The 5,298-nt window shown below is 49.9% G+C and overlaps 1 long non-coding RNA gene across 1 annotated transcript; it reads left to right on the forward strand.

Moving 5' to 3' along the window:
• The first annotated feature begins 521 nt into the window (after positions 1-521).
• Positions 522-5,062, forward strand: LOC123600691. The gene is made up of 2 exons (XR_006713742.1): positions 522-1,036; positions 3,367-5,062. It is a non-coding gene; the product is annotated as an uncharacterized LOC123600691 (long non-coding RNA).
• Positions 5,063-5,298: the final 236 nt, after the last annotated feature.

A 5,298-nucleotide genomic window follows, 5' to 3' on the forward strand; every position in this document is an offset into this window, starting at 1 on the left:
TCTCCATTCTCCTGTCCCCAATGCCTAAAAGCCTCCTCTGAGCTTCCCTTGGCCTCCTATTAGCCTAAAATCTAGATGCTGCCTATCAGCCTTGTTGCAGCCAACTCTCTAGACTCTCTTATAACCCTGTCCTTCTAAAGCTGCTTCCACGTCAGTCCCCTGCCCTGGTCACCCCCAGGGTGAGTTTCCCTTCTTCCTTCTTCAGCACAGTTGGGTACTGGCTTGTCCCACCAACCATGGCCCCAAAGCTCAGCAGGCTCTACACCTACCCTGGGTCAACTCCCTGCTGCACTGGCCACCTTCCTTCCTCTAGCACACAGGGTCAATCATGTTCTAGAGGCACAACAGGGTGCAGACGCCAGGGAGGCGACATGCCTGCAAAGCTCCTCTTACCAAGGTAAGACAACGATGCAGAACACAGAGCAGAGGGTGGTTTGCATCATCAATGAGCTACAGATTAAGGGCTCTCAGTGTTCAGGGGAGAAATTTACTTTGAGTTGGGGGTCTCAGGGGAGGTTTCAAGGAAGAAGTGACTTTGAACCAGATCTTGAAGGATGGAAAGGCTTTGCAGAGAAAGGGAGAGTAGGGAGGGTAAAGCCCTTCAGGCAGAGAAGCAGCAGGAGAATCGGGCAGACGCCTTCCTCAAAGTTACGAAATCACCTTAGAACTGCTGAGAGATATTTGGCGTGGGTCCATATGCAGCGCTGGCACACGGGGATGGGGAATCTCCTTCCAAAAACCTAATTTGTCAACACCCTGGGCTCGGAGGAGAAAAACAGAAGCCAGAGTCTCGTTAGCTTTGAACGTCCACAGTCCCTTGCAACCGAGTGGCTGCTGTGACATAGACACAGCCTGTGTAAATAGCACCGGATGGGATTGCAGCTAATAGGGTTATTAATACCTGTCACATCCCAGGATGGCAGAATAATGCGGAGGTTTTCTACTATAGATTAAAACCAACCAACGGGGAATTTTCCGAGTCTGGCAGCCACAGCTTTCTCTTCAGACATCTTTTCCTCCAGCCATGCGGACAGGGGTAAGTAATTGTCCTGGGGAAGGATTGTCACCATGGTAAATGCAAAAGCAGGAACAAACCTGCCTCACTTAGCCTCAGGCAAGAACATGGGTATTTGAAATTCACAGATAATCCCCAGACCTTGCTTCAGCCTGCAGCTTTGACCTCTTTTCTGGCCCAGGCAGTCACCCCAAAGAAAAGCCACCTTTATTCAGGCTTCGTGCGTTCTGCTCGTGGGAAGAATCAGAACAAGGCAGGGAGCTGGAGAGCGAAAGGGGATAGAATGTAGGGTCTGGACGTTCCGTTCCGCAGAAAGAAGCTGGGCTCTGGAACTGGGGCTCAGGTGGGGCAGTTCCACTGGGGCCAAGCACCTTGTGAGCTGGTGAGTGTGAGTATCTCTATTCCCTTTTGCTAAGGTGCCCAGGATCCCTGAAGAAAGGGCTCCAGGAGTATATAGGTCAAAGGGTAGAATAGAAAGAGCTCCAAGAGTATATACGTCAAAGGAGTATATAGGTCAAAGGGAATATATAGGACAAAGGAGGTTTCTCCTTAAGTAAGACACTTCAGGGCCACCTCACCTGGAAGAACATCCATGGGAAAAGGCACCAGGTGGTGAGAACACAAGCGCTCACACTTTTGTGTGCTTGCGCAGAAGGTATCTCAGGAGAGCTTGCACGGAGCTTCGCCCTGCTTCCCCTTCCAAGTCTATTTCATCCCTCACTTCAAGAGGAAAGCTCTGGTCATTAGTGGGAGGCTAGGAACAACTTGGGGAGGGGACTTTAGCTGCTGCCAAGGGATGCGTGCCCCTCCTTAAAAACTCTGTCAAGAGTTAGGGGCACCTGGGCAGCTCAGTCGGTTAAGCGGCCGACTTTGGCTCAGGTCATGATCTCATGGCTGGTGAGTTCAAGCCCCATGTCGGGCTCTGTGCTGACAGCTCGAAGCCGGGAGCCTGCTTTGGATTCTGTGTCTCCCTCTTCTCTCTGCCCCTCCCCAGCTCCCTCTCTCTCACGTGCTCTCTCTCTCAAAAATAAACAAACATTTTAAAAAATGAAGAAAAAAAACCCACTCTGTCAGGGGCTCCAAGGGGGCCCTGGGTGAATCTCAGATACTCAGTACAGCAAGAAAAACAGGAGAACGAAAGCTGGGACTCACACTAGCCTCTTTGGGCGGGACCTGTCCCACAGTCACACTGGTTCAAGCCTCCCCTGGAGGAACCAGGTTCTCAGGAGAAGGCCCCAACCCATGACATAGCAACGTCTGTGGTTCTCTTTGGAGAGAAAGGCTTGGTTGTTCTTGGTTGTTTGGATCCTTCCTTCTTTCCCCTTTGATTTTCAGCCACTCCTGGGAGTCAAATTCTTCACTCTACTGTTAGGGACTGAATTGTGCACCTCCCCCCCCCCCCCCAGGCCCTCGTCTGTATGTCGAAGCCCTAACCCTCAATGTGACTATATAGAGAAGAGCTTTTAGGGAGGTAATTAAGGTTACAATAGGCCATAAAGACGGGGTCTTAATCCAATGTAACTGGTGTCCTTATGAGAACAGGAAGAGCAGGGCGCATGGGTGGCCCAGTCGGCTAAGCATCTGACTTAAGCTCAGGTCATGATCTCACAGTTCGTGGGTTCGAGCCCCACGTTGGGCTTTGTGCTGACAGCTCAGAGCCTGGAGCCTACTTCGGATTCTGTCTCCCTCTCTCTCTCTGCCCTTCGCACACTCTCTCTCTCTCAAAAATAAACATTAAAGAAACTAATACATAAGAAGAGGAAGAGATGCCAGGAAAATGCATTTGGAGGAAAGACCTAGGAGGACACGGCCATAGGGCAGCAGTGTGCTAGAAAGGAGAGAGGTCTCACCAGAACCAGCCCTAATGGCACCTTGATCTCAGACTCCAGCCTCCAGAACTGTGAGAGAAATCAATGTTTGTTGTTTAAGTCACCTGATCTGTGACAGTCTATATGCCGCCTGAGCAGACTGATACACCTTCCATACCCATTCTGCCCCTGGGCACCTTGGTGTCTTACAGGAAAGGAGAAGGAGTCATTCTGGTTCCAGGAACCACCACAAATTGGCATGGAGGACAGGAATACCGCAGACCAGATTAGAGGGCAGTGTGGCCAATTGGTTAAGGACATGAGCTATGAATTGATGAGCTCAGTCCATGGGAAGGTTACTTTTCCTTCCTGTACAATGGGATAATAACTGCTCTTATCATAGAGTTGTAGTAAAAATAAAGTTAAATAACACACAGAGTAGGCACTTAATAAAATGGTATCCATTGTGTTTATTATATTTGATTGGCCCTATCACCACCCTACAATACGACCTTGGACCTGGTTTCTCCATGTGAAAATAAGGAAGGTAGATGCTTGCCATCTACCAAGTATGGTGAGAGTTTGAAAAGAGGCAGACATAAGGAAGAGTCAAGGAAGAAAAATGCCTCAGAAATCCAAGAGGGGGTCTATCATCATCATCACCATCATCACCACCTGGCTGCTATGCTACTTCCCTGGAGGACTGAGGCCTGGAAGTCGTGCCTTGAGATTTCCACCCTGTGCTCTGGCTTTTGCTCCTTCAGCAGACTCAGAGGTATGGTCAGGCGGAGGGCCGGCTGCCTGCTAACACAGCCACTCGCACACGCGGAAACCCTCCTTCCCCATCGTTCCTGCACCACCCAGGCTCCACAGTACAAACGGCAGTGGGTGGGAGGGCAGGCAGGAAAACTGAGTGAGTCACTGTTGCACCTTGCCCCTGCCATCTCTGCCAGGCCCTGGCCCGATGCCCACAGGAAGGGAGTGCCCTCACCTCCGACCCTCCAAGGTGGGGGCAAGGGATGGTGAAGAGGATACAGGGAGCCCTCAGAACAAAGCCCCCATCCAAATGTAAGCTGCATTGATGGGAACTAAGTGACAAGCCCACCCTCTCCATCCCCCACCTCAGCAGGAGTCTGGAAAAAGATGATGCCCAGCTGCTGGCAGCCCAGAGAGCCATCCTGGGTGGTCAGCTGTTTACAGCCCAACCCTTCCCTCTTTCCTGATAATCCTTCTGCCCACCCAGCAGCTGAGGCACCATGCCAGCCTCAAGCTGAGCAGGGTTCTCAGACATCTCCAGATGATTCACTGGCTGGCGAAACAGACCAGAACATGAGGCCTTTAGGGGTCCCAGGTGCCCCTGGAATCTCAGGATTGAGATCTGCACTGGCTTTGTCTCTAGAAGCCACTGACACTCCCTCTCTCTCTCTACCAGAAAACTCTGGGAGGCCCAGGACAGAGGAAATCAAGGGCATGCTTGGAAGGAGATTGAGAATATTCTGGAATGCATTCTCTGGGGCCAGGGCCAGCTCCCCATGAAAAGCCTTCACAAGTCCCTCCTCCTCTTCCCCAGCTCCTCAGAAAGAAAGAAGGAAAGAAAGAAAGAAAGAAAGAAAGAAAGAAAGAAAGAAAGAAAGAAAGAAAGAAAGAAAAATGGTGAGAAGCACAATAAAATCAGTAGGTGACATTGCTATTAATCCCAGGACTCTCGCACATAGAACAATTTAAAGAGCTGGTAAAGAAGCACACATGAGAAGTGTTATTCCTGAGTGGGGACAAAGCACTCAATACTACCAGAATGAGGGAGGCCCCTGCTCGCTGCCCTCCGCCCTCTCTGCTGTTTACAGTAAAACTTCATCACAAGATGCTATTAAGCTTGGCAGTTACTGGAAATGCTACTGTCGCTGTTGACTTCCATAGCCCCAGGAAATTTTATCCAAGACAGAGTGGATTCAACAGAGAGACCCAAACCACCAGTTGTTGCTCTTCAGAAAGTAGAAGGTGCCCTAGAGAGAGATAGTAGCCATTCTTGGGCTGGGGAATGTCGGCTGCCTCCCCCTGCTCTGGGGGCCATAAGGACGATAATGAAATCAGCAGAGCTGGTGGGATAGATTCCAGAGCAAAATGAAAAGCAGTTTGGCCATTATGAGGAAGGCCAGAGAGCACAGTCCAACCTCTTCTATCTGTCTTCTCAGCTACCTTGATGGAAGGAGAGAAATAGCCTATTCTGTGATCTATAAATTAAAAAAAAAAAAAAATAGACATGGGGCCAGCTTGAATTACTTGGGGGAGCGAGGCAACAGGATTCACACTTGTCTGAATGATAGTGACAAGACACAAGGATACACTTACATATGTCAGCCACCTACAGCACTTTCCACTTCCCTTCCCCAAAGCAGATACAACCTCTGGATATAAGCCACCAAGGGACTTGTTTAAAATTCTCTGTGATTAATTCATGGCATTTATCTTACTTTC

This window comes from Leopardus geoffroyi, chromosome D1 (genome assembly GCF_018350155.1).
Source record: "Leopardus geoffroyi isolate Oge1 chromosome D1, O.geoffroyi_Oge1_pat1.0, whole genome shotgun sequence".
NCBI lineage: Eukaryota > Metazoa > Chordata > Mammalia > Carnivora > Felidae > Leopardus > Leopardus geoffroyi.